The sequence below is a fragment of the Ranitomeya variabilis genome, chromosome 2, assembly GCF_051348905.1.
Source record: "Ranitomeya variabilis isolate aRanVar5 chromosome 2, aRanVar5.hap1, whole genome shotgun sequence".
NCBI lineage: Eukaryota > Metazoa > Chordata > Amphibia > Anura > Dendrobatidae > Ranitomeya > Ranitomeya variabilis.
Genome location: NC_135233.1, coordinates 548642457 through 548661612, shown reverse-complemented (window position 1 = coordinate 548661612; position 19156 = coordinate 548642457). Strand labels below are relative to the sequence as shown.

At 53.7% G+C, this 19156-nt stretch overlaps 1 protein-coding gene across 1 annotated transcript in view; it reads left to right on the top strand.

Annotated features, from left to right (window-relative positions):
- The window catches only part of SLC38A8 (solute carrier family 38 member 8), a 211925-nt gene that overhangs the window by 104544 nt on the left and 88225 nt on the right, over positions 1-19156 (top strand). The gene's annotated exons all lie outside the window — the stretch shown is intronic.

Below are 19156 nucleotides of genomic sequence, written 5' to 3'. Positions count from 1 at the left end.
GGTCTACACAGACCACTGGGCTGCTCACTTTAGTCCACTTTGCTCCACTGTTTATAGTTCCTTGTACAGTGGCAGGGGTTGCCATAATCATGAGCACTTGTCCATAAATTCCCAGGTCCTGGCTTTATGGTCATACCAGGTTTTTTGTCTGGACTGGGCCGTTCGCTGAAGTTCATTAGCCAAGGTAGCTAGCTGGGTGAGACAGTCTCTGAACTCTAGAACGTAGGGAATGATGGGCGTTCCAGTATCTGCAATATCTCCCTCCAATTGTTCTCTCAGAAGGAGAGACCCACGGACCTTCTGCTCCCACAAAATGACTTTGCAACTCTCCAATGTCATTTCCAAGGAGGATATCTGCAGGAAGTCCTCCCATAACTCCAATCCAACACAGTTTTTCTCCAAAACCAAAATCCAAACGTACCAAAGCTCTCTGTATTTATTTGTGGACACCCCCCCCCCCCACCAGGACAATGGGAATTCCCGGGCCCTGAATTGCCTCGGGTCGAACCACACGGGGGTCAGCGATAGTCAGGAATGCCCCCGTGTCTCTAAATCCCGTCACTTTGTATCCATCAATTAAGACATCCTGCAGGTGGCAATGCCGTTGCTGTGTATTTCTGATGGACAAAGGCCGGAGTCCGTACACTCCAGCAGGGGGTATCTATGGTGCCGTGGTCAGTGGTCCACTCTGGTGGGGGTGGTGATAGCTCTTACTCAGGCGGGATGGAGTGCACAAGATGCACTGGATGAGGTGGGGCTGCGTGGGGCTCCCTCCGAATCCTTGAGGGACAGCCAGACTGCAAATGTCCAGGTTGCCCACACCGGTAACATCTCCTCTCTGTGATACCCCCAGGTCGTGGTCGGAACTGTTGGGGCCCAGGATTGTGAGCTGTGATTGTCATCGGCCTGCGGCTGGGTGGAGGGGCAGATATAATCAGAGGGGGACGGGGCGCGGGAGAAGGCCATGGTTCATTGTCCAGAAGCCTCCTCCATTGCGGTCGGATAGTAAGGGCTTCATCGGCCAGGGCTGCAGCTCTATCCACGGTGCACGGCGTGCGCTCCTGGACCCATTCCCGTACCTCTGCCGGGTACTTGGCAAGAAATTGTTCTATAAGGAATGCCTGTATAACCTCTTCCACAGTAAAGGCGTTTTCTGCTTCCAGCCATCTCCGACATGCCTGGGACATCTTATGTGCATACATCCTAAACGATCCCCCCTTGGTGCATGGGAGGTCTCGGAACTTGGCCCTATATGAGTCTGGGGTGATAGCATGGTAATCAAAGATAGTCTGCTTTACAATCTTATAATCCCGAATCCGCTGTGAGTCAATGGTTTGGTAAGCCTCCGCAAGGCTACCATTCAGGAGTCCCACTAACAAACACATCCAGCCAGAGTGAGGCACCTCCATCACAGCGCACTGCTGCTGAAAGTCCTTGAAGAACCCCTCCACATCTCCGGAAGCCTCATCAAATGGCTTAAAGTCTGTCTGGGTGATCCTTACAGGCTCCCGGATCGTTGGGTTTACATTCCACATTGCGTTACTCCCTCTTTCAAGCTCCAATGCTTCTTGTCTCCACTGTGCCCGGCGGGCAGCCTCCTCCTTGTACTCCTGAGAGACTTCTGGGCCCAGAACCGCCATCTCTTCTTCTTACCACACCACCCACTGGCTTTTTGGGGTAGGGGTCCTCGTCTCCAGTGCTCGTCCTTCAGACATATGGGAGTAGGTGGTCTGGCTAGCACCCACCAGTAGATCAATTAAGGCCTCCTTTAGTCAGTCCCTGGTAGTTCAGGCCCAAGTCTCTGGCTCTCTCCTGTAAACTGGATACAGTCCAATTTCTGTGCTCACTCTGTGTGTGGTTCTCCATTAGGTTACACTCTGTTGATCCCGCTGCTTGCCACCAGTTGTCACAGGTTCCTTCTCCGGTATCACATAATCAACAGAGCCAGTGAAAAGTGAACAATTCCAAGACCTTTAGTTAGGCAAAAGTACGAAAGGTCCATATACGCATATACGGTCCACCAAACAAAGGATAAAATATTCCAGAACACAAATCCAGTTCAGTTACAGAATTAAGTCCAACAATCCAGCACAGAGGATAACAGTCCATATTCCCTTCTTTCTCTCTCTGACGTGCTGTGTTCACTTCATAGTTCCAAAACAAGACTGACTTCCCCCAGCTCCTGTCCTCTCCTTATGTCCAGAAGTCGTCAGACAGGTTGGGGTGGTTTTCAGGCCTCCCACACCTGACAAAGGTGCCTGGTGGATTAAGGCACTACAGGGGGTCATTGTTTCAACAAGCTAGTTCAATATGTCATTAGCATATTAGCAAACAGGTTTATTCACTGACCCTGTGGAGAGATAACAGTACAGGAATGTGGGGGCTGATATCAGATGGCAAATAACAGCAATTCATCAATTGGCAAATAACTCATACTACAAGAGAACACATGATAATCAGTGAAATAGAAATATACACAAAATGATAGTCACATAACATATCACACCATCACACCGTGTATTTTTTTTTCTTAGATTTGGTGGTTGGAGGCCTTTTGTGGCATAAATTCATCATAATTTATCAGGTGGGGCTTAATACACTCCATTCATCTCTACATCCACTTTGATGAAGAATTTTGACAGACTCCTAAAAGAATTGCACAAAATTTTGTGACATTTATAAAATTCTGGCGTAAAATTCCATGAAAACGCTTCTCATTCAAGAAGCCACAGTTTGAGTCCAATGCAGGGCCGGCTTCAGCACCCGGGCAAGTGCCGGGGCCCTGGCGAGAGACGGGGGCCAATTCACGGTATGGTACACTGAGGCTCCGAGGGGCCCCTTGCAGGCAGGACCGGCGTTGGGGCAGGCAGCTGCCTAGGGCCCCCGCTCCCCCAGGGGCCCTTAGCTAGCAGCACATCTGGAAACTGCTGTGGGCCTGGCTGCCGCTAGCGCCAACTCCCCCGCCGCATTGAACTATACCAGCGTCTGCCGGTACAGTTCAAAGCAATGATGGAGGAGAGAACATCAGCTGATTCTCCCATCATTCCCCTCTCTGCCTCTGACACTGCGGGTGGGCGAGGACGTCATCGCGCACTCACTGTGTGCCAGGCAGTGCAGCCGCTGAGACAGGAGCAGGGAGCAGCACGGACACGAGGGGAGGTGAGGAGTGTGGGTTTTTTTTGTTTTTTTTTTACCATAATAGTGAGTACTGGACTGACTGTGGGGCCATTCTCAGGGGAGGGGGATGCAGGCTGTGCTATTTACTACATGGCTGTGCTATATGCTACATGGGCTGTTATATATTACGTGGCTGTGCTATAAACTGCGTGAGTTGTTATATGCTACGTGGCTGTTATATGCTATGTGGCTGTGATATATACTATGTGGGCTGTGTTATATACTACGTGGCTGTTATATGCTATGTGGGCTGTATTATATACTATGGGGCTGTGCTATGTACTACTTGGGCTGTTATATACTATGTGGGCTGTTATATGCTACGTGGCTGTGCTATATGCTACCCATTTTGCACTTTTACAAATGTTCTACATTAATACTTTCTAATCTGTGCACCATGAATCGTGGCATGTGTTAAAGGGGGGGGGGGCACTGAGACTGTTTCGCCTGGGTCCCTCAAAAACCTGGAGCTGGCCCTGGTTCAATGTATTAATATGGAGAGTTCACCTCCTACCCTTCAGGTCTGTGATTCAGACTGGTGTGTGTGTATGCAGGCAGGGCCGTATTTGCCACTAGGCACTTGAGGGCATGTGCCTAGGGCGGGGACAATGCAGGGGGCGGCACCTGAGCATGTTTTTTTTAATTTTTTTATAAGTCCTGGGTCACCTCCCGACCGACCAACACCCCACCCCACCCCCCCGCGCACCCCCCCAAGCCACCCGCCCGCCCACCTCCCACCCACCCTCCTTGAAGACGATACTCACCCTGCTCCAGCGATGCCTGGTCTCGGCGTACACAGCTGGTCCTGAATGAGCGGTCACGTGGTACCGCTCTTTAAGGTCATGTGCATATTCATGACCTTAATGAGCGGTATCACATGACCGCTCACGCAGGAAGAAGGTGCTGCGCCGGGAGTCAGGACAGAGCGAGAGTGATGTCGGCGCGGCCGCGCGATGTGGGACAGGTGAGTATGGGGGATGGAGGACATAAGCCGGCGCACCATGCAAGATGGGAGCAGGAGCGTTGGGGTGGAGAGATAAGCCATGCATTCAGGGGGGTAAATATGAGCCATGCATTCGGGGGGGGGGGGAATATGAGCCATGCATTCAGGGGGGAATATGAGCCATGCATTCGGGGGGGGGGGATATGAGCCATGCATGCAGGGGGGGAATATGAGCCATGCATTCAGGGGAAATATGAGCCACGCATACAGGAGGGGGGAAATATGAGCCATGCATACAGGAGGGGGGGAATATGAGCCATGCATTCAGGGGGGAATATGAGCCATGCATTCAGGGGGGGATATGAGCCATGCATGCAGGGGGGGGAATATGAGCCATGCATTCAGGGAGGAATATGAGCCATGCATTCAGGGGGGAATATGAGCCATGCATTCAGGGGGGAATATGAGCCATGCATTCGGGGGGGGGGAATATGAGCCATGTATATGGGATGGGAGGGAGATGAGCCATGCATACAGGAGGGGGGGTCATTATACAGTATTGAGCATCATGTGGGATCATTATACAGTATGGAGAACTGTGTGTGGTCGTTATACAGTATGGAGCACTGTGTGGCCATTATACATTATGGAGCATCATGTGTGGCCATTATACAGTATGGAGCATCATGTGTGGCCATTATACAGTATTGAGCATCATGTGTGGCCATTATACATTATGGAGCATCATGTGTGGCCATTATACACTACGGAGCATCATGTGTGGCCATTATACAGTATTGAGCATCATGTGTGGCCATTATACAGTATGGAGCACTGTGGGGCAATTATACAGTATGTAGAACTGTGTGTGGCCATTATACAGTATGGAGCATCATGTGTGGTGGCCGTTATACAGTATTGAGCATCACGTGTGGCCATTATACAGTATGGAGCATCATGTGTGGCCATTATACAGTATGGAGCACTGTGTGGCCATATTTTTTTGTTTATAATTATTGTATATAAAACAGTGTGATCAGCAGTGCTAAATGGCTGTGGTTGGGACGTGGATATGGGTGTGACTAGTTGTGAAATGGGTGTGGTCAGAGGCGTGGCCTAAAGTTTGCCGTGGCGCACTACGCACGCAGCAAACTATATACCTTCTTCCCTTCTTCAAAAGTTGGTAGGTATGGTACCGCATTTGCCAGATCATGGCAAGTGCCGCAAATCCCATAGGGAATGAATGAGGCCAAACGCAGTGTTGCTGTAAGTGATCCGTTACGCGGCAGATGCAGAAAAACTGCCGGATCTGCTGCAAAAGGCGACTTTCACATCAGCGATTCTTGCCAAAGTCACTGCCGATAGTGTCATACTCACCAAAGGAGAGGCAGCACTAAAAGTGCCTAGGGCAGCAGAAACTCTAAATACGGCCCTGTATACACGGGAGGGCGCTCTTCTTGTGATTACATCGGACTCAAACTGTGGAAACTTTCAATGCTCCTAGTAGCGAAATGACGCTACAGTTCTCAGGGCTGTTTGGATATTAGTACAGTTCTGTACATGTAGTTTGCTGCTTTTGCATGGGCCAGCATAATGATCTGCTATTAATACTGACATTTGTGATGGTTCATTCTCTTTTCTTCTCTGAAAATTGAAATCCATCGTGTTTCTAATTATTTACCGTCTGATTTTCCTTGTGACCTACATAAAATAGATATAATTCTGAATATTAATCCTTATATCTTCTCCAGAAGAAAAAAAAACTACAGACTATGACCAGCAAGAGGAATAATGTTGGAGATGTCCGTGGTTAGTTGGTCAGATACCTTTAGGCTATGTTTATTCAGTGTATGTGACTTCATTTTAGCACACAAAATCTAGGTCGTTGTAAGCTTTTTCTTCTAATTTCACATATCTCCAAGCAGTGTAATGTCCCAAATAAAAAATGGGAACAAAGAGAAGTGACCCAATTTACCGTACTTTTAATGGCACGGTTATGTGACACTGCGTGTAATTTGCATGGGAATGCACTGATCTGGATACAGCATATCCCATGTATAGTCACATGTATAAATGGCCAGAACTCTGCTTACAGCAAAAGATTGGATTTCTCTGTCCCAAATTACCTAAATTACCCAGCCTTAAGCATTTTAAGTAGCTCTCAAGGCTGGTTCACACTGCGATTTCTTCTATACTCTCATCCAGTATATACCTCCATATAGTGGTCAGATATTAGGCTTCATATAAGAATAAAGTCCTGCTGAATATGAATAGACACACACACACACACACACACACACACACACACACACACACACACACACACACACACACGTACGTGTGTGTGTGTGTGTATATATATATATATATATATATATATATATATATATATATATATATATATATATATATATATATATATATATATATATATATATATATATATATATATATATATATTATATAATTGCCTAGAATACTACTTCCTGCAATTTGTGCCAACTTCCGTGGCTTTGTCCGGAGCTAATGTCCGGAGCTAATGTCCGGAGATAAGTGACGTCACCAGTGTCCTACACCCAGGCAGAGCACAGTGGCCCCAGGCAGAACATGGGGCCCCAGGCAGAGCACAGGGGCCCCAGGCAGCATATGGGGCCCCAGGCAGAGCACAGTGGCCCCAGGCAGAGCACACACCAAATCGGAGGCCGAGGGGCCCCACCAACCAAATCGAAGGCCGAGCGGCCCCGCCCACCAAAGCGGAGGCCGAGGGGCCCGGCCCCGCCCACCAAAGCGGAGGCCGAGGGGCCTCAACCACCACATCGGAGGCCGAGGGTCCCCGCCCACCAAATCGGAGGCCGAGGGTCCCCGCCCACCAAATCGGAGGCCGAGGGTCCCCGCCCACCAAATCGGAGGCCGAGGGTCCCCGCCCACCACATCGGAGGCCGAGGGTCCCCGCCCACCACATCGGAGGCCGAGGGTCTCCGCCCACCAAATCGGAGGCCGAGGGTCCACACCATCCAAATCGGAGGCCAAGGGGCCCCGTCCACCAAATCGGAGGCCGAGGGTCCCCGTCCACCACATCGGAGGCCGAGGGGCCCCGCCCACCACATCGGAGGCCGAGGGGCCCCGCCCACCACATCGGAGGCCGAGGGGCCCCGCCCACCACATCGGAGGCCGAGGGGCCCCGCCCACCACATCGGAGGCCGAGGGGCCCCGCCCACCACATCGGAGGCCGAGGGGCCCCGCCCACCACATCGGAGGCCGAGGGGCCCCGCCCACCACATCGGAGGCCGAGGGGCCCCGCCCACCACATCGGAGGCCGAGGAGCCTCGCCCACCAAAAGTAAGTGCGGCCCCAAAAGTAAGTGCGCCCCCGGGTGCAAAAGTAAGTGCGCCCCCGGGTGCAAAAGTAAGCGCGCCCCCGGCCCCGGGTGCAAAAGTAAGCGCGCCCCCCCAGTCCCGTGTGTGAAAAGTGCTGCTGTAAAGCTGGTAGCGCTGTTCAAGCACCATGTATTTCCTTCAGGAAATGCCCATCTAATATATAATTGCCTAGAATACTACTTCCTGCAATTTGTGCCAACTTCCGTGGCTTTGTCCGGAGATAATGTCCGGAGATAAGTGACGTCACCAGTGTCGTACACCCAGGCAGAGCACAGGGGCCCCAGGCAGCATATGGGGCCCCAGGCAGAGCACAGTGGTCCCAGGCAGAGCACAGGGGCCCCAGGCAGCCTATGGGGCCCCAGGCAGAGCACAGTGGCCCCAGGCAGAGCACAGGGGCCCCAGGCAGCATATGGGGCCCCAGGCAGAGCACAGGGGCCCCAGGCAGCATATGGGGCCCCAGACAGAGCACAGTGGCCCCAGGCAGAGCACAGGGGCCCCAGGAAGAACATGGGGCCCCAGGCAGAGCACAGGGGCCCCAGGCAGCATATGGGGCCCCAGGCAGAGCACAGGGGCCCCAGGCAGAGCACAGGGGACCCAGGCAGCATATGGGGCCCCAGGCAGAGCACAGTGGCCCCAGGCAGAGCACAGGGGCCCCAGGCAGAACATGGGGCCCCAGGCAGAGCACAGGGGCCGCCGGCAGAGCACAGGGGCCCCAGGCAGCATATGGGGCCCCAGGCAGAGCACAGTGGCCCCAGGCAGCATATGGGGCCCCAGGCAGAGCACAGTGGCCCCAGGCAGAGCACAGGGGCCCCAGGCAGCATATGGGGCCCCAGGCAGAGCACAGTGGTCCCAGGCAGAGCACAGTGGCCCCAGGCAGCTTATGGGGCCCCAGGCAGAGCACAGTGGCCCTAGGCAGAGCAGAGGGGCCCCAGGCAGAACATGGGGCCCCAGGCAGAGCACAGTGGCCCCAGGCAGAGCACACACCAAATCGGAGGCCGAGGGGCCCCGCCAACCAAATCGGAGGCCGAGGGGCCCCGCCAACCAAATCGGAGGCCGAGGAGCCCCGCCTACCAAATCGAAGGCCGAGCGGCCCCGCCCACCAAAGCGGAGGCTGAGGGGCCTGGCCCCGCCCACCAAAGCGGAGGCCGAGGGGCCCCGACCACCACATCGGAGGCCGAGGGGCCCCGCCCACCACATCGGAGGCCGAGGGGCCCCGCCCACCACATCGGAGGCCGAGGAGCCTCGCCCACCAAAAGTAAGTGCGGCCCCAAAAGTAAGTGCGCCCCCGGGTGCAAAAGTAAGTGCGCCCCCGGGTGCAAAAGTAAGCGCGCCCCCGGCCCCGGGTGCAAAAGTAAGCGCGCCCCCCAGTCCCGTGTGTGAAAAGTGCTGCTGTAAAGCTGGTAGCGCTGTTCAAGCACCATGTATTTCCTTCAGGAAATGCCCATCTAATATATAATTGCCTAGAATACTACTTCCTGCAATTTGTGCCAACTTCCGTGGCTTTGTCCGGAGATAATGTCCGGAGCTAATGTCCGGAGATAAGTGACGTCACCAGTGTCGTACACCCAGGCAGAGCACAGGGGCCCCAGGCAGCATATGGGGCCCCAGGCAGAGCACAGTGGTCCCAGGCAGAGCACAGGGGCCCCGGGCAGCCTATGGGGCCCCAGGCAGAGCACAGTGGCCCCAGGCAGAGCACAGGGGCCCCAGGCAGCATATGGGGCCCCAGGCAGAGCACAGGGGCCCCAGGCAGCATATGGGGCCCCAGACAGAGCACAGTGGCCCCAGGCAGAGCACAGGGGCCCCAGGAAGAACATGGGGCCCCAGGCAGAGCACAGGGGCCCCAGGCAGCATATGGGGCCCCAGGCAGAGCACAGGGGCCCCAGGCAGAGCACAGGGGACCCAGGCAGCATATGGGGCCCCAGGCAGAGCACAGTGGCCCCAGGCAGAGCACAGGGGCCTCAGGCAGAACATGGGGCCCCAGGCAGAGCACAGGGGCCGCCGGCAGAGCACAGGGGCCCCAGGCAGCATATGGGGCCCCAGGCAGAGCACAGGGGCCCCAGGCAGCATATGGGGCCCCAGGCAGAGCACAGGGGCCCCAGGCAGAGCACAGGGGACCCAGGCAGCATATGGGGCCCCAGGCAGAGCACAGTGGCCCCAGGCAGAACATGGGGCCCCAGGCAGAGCACAGGGGCCGCCGGCAGAGCACAGGGGCCCCAGGCAGCATATGGGGCCCCAGGCAGAGCACAGTGGCCCCAGGCAGCATATGGGGCCCCAGGCAGAGCACAGTGGCCCCAGGCAGAGCACAGGGGCCCCAGGCAGCATATGGGGCCCCAGGCAGAGCACAGTGGTCCCAGGCAGAGCACAGTGGCCCCAGGCAGCTTATGGGGCCCCAGGCAGAGCACAGGGGCCCCAGGCAGCATATGGGGCCCCAGGCAGAGCACAGGGGCCCCAGGCAGCATATGGGGCCCCAGGCAGAGCACAGGGGCCCCAGGCAGCATATGGGGCCCCAGGCAGAGCACAGTGGCCCCAGGCAGAGCACACACCAAATCGGAGGCCGAGGGGCCCCGCCAACCAAATCGGAGGCCGAGGGGCCCCGCCAACCAAATCGGAGGCCGAGGAGCCCCGCCTACCAAATCGAAGGCCGAGCGGCCCCGCCCACCAAAGCGGAGGCTGAGGGGCCTGGCCCCGCCCACCAAAGCGGAGGCCGAGGGGCCCCGACCACCACATCGGAGGCCGAGGGGCCCCGCCCACCACATCGGAGGCCGAGGGGCCCCGCCCACCACATCGGAGGCCGAGGAGCCTCGCCCACCAAAAGTAAGTGCGGCCCCAAAAGTAAGTGCGCCCCCGGGTGCAAAAGTAAGTGCGCCCCCGGGTGCAAAAGTAAGCGCGCCCCCGGCCCCGGGTGCAAAAGTAAGCGCGCCCCCCAGTCCCGTGTGTGAAAAGTGCTGCTGTAAAGCTGGTAGCGCTGTTCAAGCACCATGTATTTCCTTCAGGAAATGCCCATCTAATATATAATTGCCTAGAATACTACTTCCTGCAATTTGTGCCAACTTCCGTGGCTTTGTCCGGAGATAATGTCCGGAGCTAATGTCCGGAGATAAGTGACGTCACCAGTGTCGTACACCCAGGCAGAGCACAGGGGCCCCAGGCAGCATATGGGGCCCCAGGCAGAGCACAGTGGTCCCAGGCAGAGCACAGGGGCCCCGGGCAGCCTATGGGGCCCCAGGCAGAGCACAGTGGCCCCAGGCAGAGCACAGGGGCCCCAGGCAGCATATGGGGCCCCAGGCAGAGCACAGGGGCCCCAGGCAGCATATGGGGCCCCAGACAGAGCACAGTGGCCCCAGGCAGAGCACAGGGGCCCCAGGAAGAACATGGGGCCCCAGGCAGAGCACAGGGGCCCCAGGCAGCATATGGGGCCCCAGGCAGAGCACAGGGGCCCCAGGCAGAGCACAGGGGACCCAGGCAGCATATGGGGCCCCAGGCAGAGCACAGTGGCCCCAGGCAGAGCACAGGGGCCCCAGGCAGAACATGGGGCCCCAGGCAGAGCACAGGGGCCGCCGGCAGAGCACAGGGGCCCCAGGCAGCATATGGGGCCCCAGGCAGAGCACAGGGGCCCCAGGCAGCATATGGGGCCCCAGGCAGAGCACAGGGGCCCCAGGCAGAGCACAGGGGACCCAGGCAGCATATGGGGCCCCAGGCAGAGCACAGTGGCCCCAGGCAGAGCACAGGGGCCCCAGGCAGAACATGGGGCCCCAGGCAGAGCACAGGGGCCGCCGGCAGAGCACAGGGGCCCCAGGCAGCATATGGGGCCCCAGGCAGAGCACAGTGGCCCCAGGCAGCATATGGGGCCCCAGGCAGAGCACAGTGGCCCCAGGCAGAGCACAGGGGCCCCAGGCAGCATATGGGGCCCCAGGCAGAGCACAGTGGTCCCAGGCAGAGCACAGTGGCCCCAGGCAGCTTATGGGGCCCCAGGCAGAGCACAGTGGCCCCAGGCAGAGCAGAGGGGCCCCAGGCAGAACATGGGGCCCCAGGCAGAGCACAGGGGCCCCAGGCAGCATATGGGGCCCCAGGCAGAGCACAGGGGCCCCAGGCAGCATATGGGGCCCCAGGCAGAGCACAGGGGCCCCAGGCAGCATATGGGGCCCCAGGCAGAGCACAGTGGCCCCAGGCAGAGCACACACCAAATCGGAGGCCGAGGGGCCCCGCCAACCAAATCGGAGGCCGAGGGGCCCCGCCAACCAAATCGGAGGCCGAGGAGCCCCGCCTACCAAATCGAAGGCCGAGCGGCCCCGCCCACCACATCGGAGGCCGAGGGGCCCCGCCCACCACATCGGAGGCCGAGGGGCCCCGCCCACCAAATCGGAGGCCGAGGGTCCCCGCCCACCAAAGCGGAGGCAGAGGGACCCCGCCCACCAAATCAGAGGCCGTGGGGCCCCGCCAACCAAATCGGAGGCCGAGGGTCCCTGCCCACCAAATTATTCTTACATTTGAATAAATAAAGTATATATGGATTCTAGACTCCCGATTCTTTAGAATCGGGCTGCCATCTAGTGTGTGTATATATATATATATATATATATATATATATATATATATATATATATATATATATATATATATATAGTGGTGCAGGGTGCGATGAATAACGAGGACACAGGGTTGCAGTCTCTTTACCTCTTTACTAAAGGTTTCGAGATACTCAATCCAGAGCACTGTTAACAGGGCTGGCTGAGACCGTCCGGTCCAAAGGCACATCCAGAGTTCCCTTAGCAGGTGGGAATCAGTGTCTACCTTCTAGCGCCTGTGTGTTGTAGTCCTTCCCTGCTGAGCACCCCGGGATAGTCCTCACAACTGTTGTGACTGTCTCTGATGTTCATTCTCTCCGTCCCCCAGATGATATTGTTAGGACGCACCCGTATGACGGGGTAGGCCTGGAGTTCTTCCGGGACCCTAGAGTCGCCCCTCTCCCACTGTTGCCCCCTATGTCTGCTTAGGTGATTTAGGTGAGACAGCCCGCCTATAACTGACTGTCCTGCCGTAGGTTTGAAGTAATGCTTGGAGCCAGTACTTCCTCGGCGTTTCCAGCCACCGGCTACACGCCTCAGTAGGATGTTGCCTCGATCTTACAGCACGACTCCTACTGGTGTTTTCTCCTTGTTGCTTTGATCTCGTTTCTCACTCTTCACAATAAACCTCGCTTCTTGTCCTTTCCTAGGAGACTGCCGCTGTAAGCACAGGCACGGCTCCGTAACGTTCTTTCCTGTTCACTAGGGCTCTGCCAGGATCCCACCTCCTGACAGGTCCTCTCTCGAGCTCTTCCCAGCTCCTTTTCCCCCTGACTTCCTGTCCAACCCCCAGTTTTACCCAAGTGTGAGGAGTGGTCTAATAGATAGAACCACCCCCCCTGGTGGCCGGAGTGTGAGGTGTAGTGTGTGTCTGCGATACCTGGTCAGGTGAACTTCTTTAGTGCCATCAGACGTACCACCACTTCCCTTAGTGGCAGAGCAACAGTACTGCAATGACCAGGACTCTGGGGCGCTGCACTCCCCCCCCGGTTAAATCCAGTACTCCTGGACTGGGAAAAGAAAAACAACATTACATGTTAGTAGAAAACACACAGAACTTTGAAACACTATAAACAAGTAAATGCTATGAACCAGTAACTATATAACAATGCTTCCCTTTATGGGAGGTGAGGACACTTAAACGTTATGCAAATTTTGAGTCATGCACAGTTTATGACTCCCAGTCCAGTGGTTGAAACAGCGGGGACCCCGGGTAAACAAAGGGGTCCCCTTTTGAAAGTTTTGGAGCAATTCACCGTCCATTACTCCATTGTCCATTTTTAAACCTGTAACAAAAGATATGTACACAAACATTTTCAACCAAATAGCAGCCCTCCTTAATATCTCCAAGTTTTGTATTGAAGTGGAGTTTGATTCTTGGTGCTGCGTGTCGATCTCCGCAGCGCAGGGGTTGCTATTGGTCTAACAGGGCCTGCTATGCTTGCTACCGCTGGTGTAGTGCACTGTCTTCTAGCTACGCTTCTAGTGAGTCTGGGTAGCACTGGCATGCTGGAGCTCTCAGAGCTGCTGCTACTAGGGTTGAGCGAAACGGGTCGGCCATTTTCAGAAGTCGCCGACTTATGGCAAAGTCGGGTTTCATGAAACCCAACCCGACCCCTGTGTGGGGTCGGCGATCTTCTGAATCTGGTATCGGAATTCCGATACCGAGTTCCGATATGTTTGCGATATCGGGAATCGGTATCGGAATCCATATTTAAGTGTTAAATAAAGAATCAAAATAAAAAATATTGATATACTCACCCTCGGACGTGCCCTGGTACTAACTGGCAGCCTTCCTTCCTGAGAATGAGCGCGTGAATGACCTGCAGTGACGTCGTGGCTTGTGATTGGTCGCGAGCGGTCACATGGACAAGCCGCGACGTCATCTAAGGTCCTTCACGCGCTCATTCTTAGGTAGGAAGGCTGCCGGTTAGTACCAGGGCGCGTCCGAGGGTGAGTATATCAATATTTTTTATTTTGATTCTTTATTTTACACATTAATATGGATCCCAGGGCCTGAAGGAGAGTTTCCTCTCCTTCAGACCCTGGGAGCCATAGTATCCCATTGCACTGCATTGGGTTTCGTGTTTCGGCCGACCCCGACCCCGACTTTTTTATAGGATCGGCCGATTTCACTTGACCCGACTTTTGAGAAAGTCGGGTTTCGTGAAACCCGACCCGATCCTATAAAAATAAGTCGCTCAACCCTAGCTGCTACCAACAGTGGTACCCACTGTTCGCTGATTCGCTGATAGCAGGTTCGCTGATAGCAGAGGGAGGACTTGCCGGTTCAACGGTTGGCATGACATCTTTGGGCAGGATCTGCTGAGATTGCGGGCCTGGATGATCTGGCACCACAGTTGGTTCTGTGGGTTCGGTTGACGGAACGTTAGGACGGGCACTATGATGGCCTGATTTATCTGAGTCCAAGACTGGGGAATATCGCCAAGAACAGTGTGTATCATTTTCTCCTCTTCTACAGGTGGGGAGATTCCTGGATCTGTTTCCCTCTCTCTCAACTTATCGGGGCATACTTTAAGGTGATCTCTGGATATTGCCGTTGAGGTTTCCCCTCCATCTTTGCTGATGAGACAGACCTTCATGTTGTCGAAATCGGATGGCAGGACGGTATACGGTTCCACTTCCCATTGGTCGTCGAGTTTGTGTAGCCTCCTCTTTCATTTGAGTACTTGCTCACCAGGTGACAAGGGAATCGCAGGAGCGTGCTGGTTGTAGTCTTTTTTGTTTTTGTCTAGCCTGGGCGAGACTTCTTTCCACGCATTCCTGTACTTTGCGGTACCTTCGCTGCCTTTCTGCATCCCAATCTGCATCCGGCGAGGTATCTTCGGGGATTAGGACCCCGATGTCCAGATCACCGGGTAACTTGCTAGATCTTCCTCGCATCAGGTACGCTGGAGTGCAGTTGGTGGAATTTACTGGGATGTGATTGTATATGTCCACCAAGTCAGGCAACTTTGTTGGCCACAGGTTCCGTTCCTCTACGAGCAAGGTCTTCAGTAAGTCGATCACCACTTGGTTCATCTTTTCACACATCCCGTTGGTTTGGGGATGGTACGGTGTGGTTCTGATCTTCTTACACCCGTACAGATGGCAGAACTCTTGGAACACCTCTGCTTCGAATGATGGTCCCTGTTGTGAACTATACTTCTTGGCTCCCTCTTGTGGTCACTAGTGGTTTGGCACTTGGATTGTCCTTTCCCAGTTTGGTACTCACCTGCTTCGTTAGGCCTGGGGTGTTGCTATTTAAACTTCCTGGATTCTCAGTCCAGTGCCTGGCATCGTTGTAATCAGTTCATTTCTGTTTGCTCCTGTCTTCAGGTCCTGGTTCCTTGCAAGATAAGCTAAGTCCTGCTTTCTTATTTTTGATCATTTGCATTGTTTATATTTTTGTCCAGCTTGTACAAAATGTGATTCCTGATATCGCTGGAGGCTCTAGGGGGCTGATATTCTCCCCCCACACCGTTAGTTGGTTTGGGGGTTCTTGGATATTCAGCGTGGATATTTTGCAGGGTTTTTTGCTGACCATATAAGTCATCTTACTATATTCTGCTATTAGTCAGTGGGCCTCTCTTTGCTAAAATCTAGTTCATTCTTACGTTTGTCTTTTCTTCTTACCTCACCGTTATTATTTGTTGGGGGCTTGTATTACTTTGGGGTCTTTTCTCTGGAGGCAAGAGAGGTCTTATTTTCCCTGATAGGGTTAGTTAGTTCTCCGGCTGGCGCGAGACGTCTAGGATCAACGTAGGCACGTTCCCCGGCTACTGTTAGTGTTTGCGCTAGGATCAGGTATATGGTCGGCCTAGTTACCACTTCCCTATGAGCTGGTATTTATGTTTGCAGACTTGCTTTAATCTCTGAGATCCCCTGCCATTGGGATTCATAACAGTATGCCAGGCCCATAAATAGTTAATGCATTGCTGAAGTGGGATTAAAAGAAAAGAAGTTCTGAGTTTTTTTTTGTTTTTTTTCTTCCTCCCCTTTATCTCTGAGTGGCTTGAAGCTTTGCTGCAGACATGAATGTTCAGACTTTGATTACTAGTGTGGATCAGCTTGCTGCACGTGTGCAGGGCATTCAGGATTTTGTTGTTAGCAGTCCTATGTCAGAGCCTAAGATACCTATTCCTGAGCTGTTCTCTGGAGATCGATTTAAATTTAGGAATTTTAGGAATAATTGTAAATTGTTTCTATCTTTGAAACCTCGTTCGTCTGGAGATTCAGCTCAGCAAGTTAAAATTGTTATCTCCTTCTTGCGTGGCGACCCTCAGGATTGGGCTTTCTCGTTAGCGCCAGGAGATCCGGCATTGGCGGATGTTGATGCGTTTTTTCTGGCGCTCGGATTGCTTTATGAGGAGCCTAATCTTGAAATTCAGGCAGAAAAAGCTCTACTGGCCATCTCTCAGGGCCAGGATGAAGCTGAGGTGTACTGCCAAAAATTTCGGAAATGGTCCGTGCTTACTCGATGGAATGAATGTGCTCTGGCCGCAAATTTCAGAAATGGCCTTTCTGAGGCCATTAAGAATGTGATGGTGGGTTTTACAATTCCTACAAGTCTGAATGATTCTATGGCGCTGGCTATTCAGATTGATCGGCGTTTGCGGGAGCGCAAATCCGCTAAACCTCTGGCGGTGTTGTCTGAACAGACACCTGTCTCAATGCAATGCGATAGAATCCTGACTAGAACCGAACGACAAAATCATAGACGTCAGAATGGGCTGTGTTTTTACTGTGGTGATTCTACACATGTTATATCAGCATGCTCTAAACGCCTAACCAAGGTTGTCAGTTCTGTCACCATTGGTAATTTACAGCCTAAATTTATTTTGTCTGTGACTTTAATTTGTTCATTGTCTTCCTACCCTGTTATGGCATTTGTGGATTCAGGTGCTGCCCTGAGTCTTATGGACTTGTCATTTGCCAAGCGCTGCGGTTTTGTCCTGGAGCCTTTAAGGCCATGTTCACACAGTGCGTTTTTTACCGCGGAACCGCGGCGGTTTTGCCGCTGCGGTTCCGCAGCTGTTTTCCATGCAGGGTACAGTACACTGTACCCTATGGAAAACAGGACACACTGTGCACATGGTCCGGAAATTTAAAAAAAAAGCCGTGCTGAATAGCTCCCGGAAAAAAGAAGGAGCATGTCAATTCTTCTTCCTGAACCGCAGCGGTTCTGCACCCATAGACCTCCATTGTGAGGTCAAAATCGCAGTAAAACACGCAGATCAAAAATATATCTGCGTGTTTTACTGCGGTTTGATGTGCAGAACCGCTGCTGCAGGAAGTGCGGGGAAGCCGGCGGAAGTGCGGGGCCGGAAGTGCGTGGGCGGAGAGACATGGAGGCATAGCGTCGCATGGGGATCGTGTCGGCCGTTTGATTGATTTGGTATGTGTGTGTGTGTGTGTGTGTGTGTGTGTGTGTGTGTGTGTGTGTGTCCCCATGCGACGATAGTGCCTCCATTGTGCTAAGTCGCCGTATGGGACTACTACTCCCATCCGGTATTAGGATGGGAGAGTTGTCCCTGTGTCCGGCGACTTAGCACAATAGTAAAGTTTACACCAAACACCTACACACAATACACATACATGACACACAGTACAGTACATACAACACATAACACAGAGTATATACTCACCAACAGCACACTGGTAGGCGAAGCCCTCGATCCTCCAGGAAAAAATCCAAAAATAATAAACCAAATTCATACTCCCTGTCCGCAGAATCCATAAAACGAGTGTCCCACGCCGATCGGCTGCTCTCCGGCGATACACTGCCAGGAGCGAAGCTCCTAGCAGTGTATCGCGTACTGTTCCGGAGTTCAATGACTCCGGCGTCTCGGTTAACAGCAGTACAGCTGCGTTGAACTTTCCCACGCAGCACTGCCGTTAAGCGAGAGTGCCGGGGTCAATGACCGCCGGTAAACTCGCTCGCGCATGCGCAGTGACACACCGACAGGAACTATGGCTCCTGTCAGTGTGTTGCTGCATCCGTGGAGAGCAGACATATCTCTGGATGTGTCTGTTCTCCATGGAAAATCTTCGTGGGATACGTGGATACTTAAATACGTGACACGTGTCACTTAAATACGTGATACGTGTCACTTAAATACGTGGCACGTGGCACTTAAATACGTGGCACGTGGCACTTAAATACGTGATACGTGGCACTGAAATACGTGGCACGTGGCACTTAAATACGTGGCACGTGGCACTGAAATACGTGGCACTTAAATACGTGGCACGTGGCACTGAAATACGTGGCACGTGGCACTTAAATACGTGGCACGTGGCACTGAAATACGTGGCACTTAAATACGTGGCACGTGGCACTTAAATACGTGGCACTGAAATACGTGGCACTTAAATACGTGGCACGTGGCACTGAAATACGTGGCACGTGGCACTTAAATACGTGGCACGTGGCACTGAAATACGTGGCACTTAAATACGTGGCACGTGGCACTGAAATACGTGGCACGTGGCACTTAAATACGTGGCACGTGGCACTGAAATACGTGGCACGTGGCACTTAAATACGTGGCACTTAAATACGTGGCACTGAAATACGTGGCACGTGGCACTGAAATACGTGGCACGTGGCACTTAAATACGTGGCACTGAAATACGTGGCACGTGGCACTGAAATACGTGGCACGTGGCACTTAAATACGTGGCACGTGGCACTGAAATACGTGGCACGTGGCACTGAAATACGTGGCACGTGGCACTGAAATACGTGGCACTTAGGCTATGTTCACATTTGCGTTGTGCGCCGCAGCGTCGGCGCCGCAACACACAACGCAAAGTGAAACGCAGCAAAACGCATGCACAACGCTGTGTTTTGCGCCGCATGCGTCCTTTTTTTGATTGATTTTGGACGCAGCAAAAATGCAACTTGCTGCGTCCTCTGCGCCCGGATGCGTGCGCTGCAGTGACGCATGCGGCGCAAAACGCGGAGCGCTGTCATTCAAAACACGTCCACTCATTTTGGTGTTTAGTCCCAAAATGGAGGATGGAAGAAGAAAAGGGTTGGACAAGGAAATGACATCATTTTTTTTTTTTTCCCCCCCACTGCAGTAAAC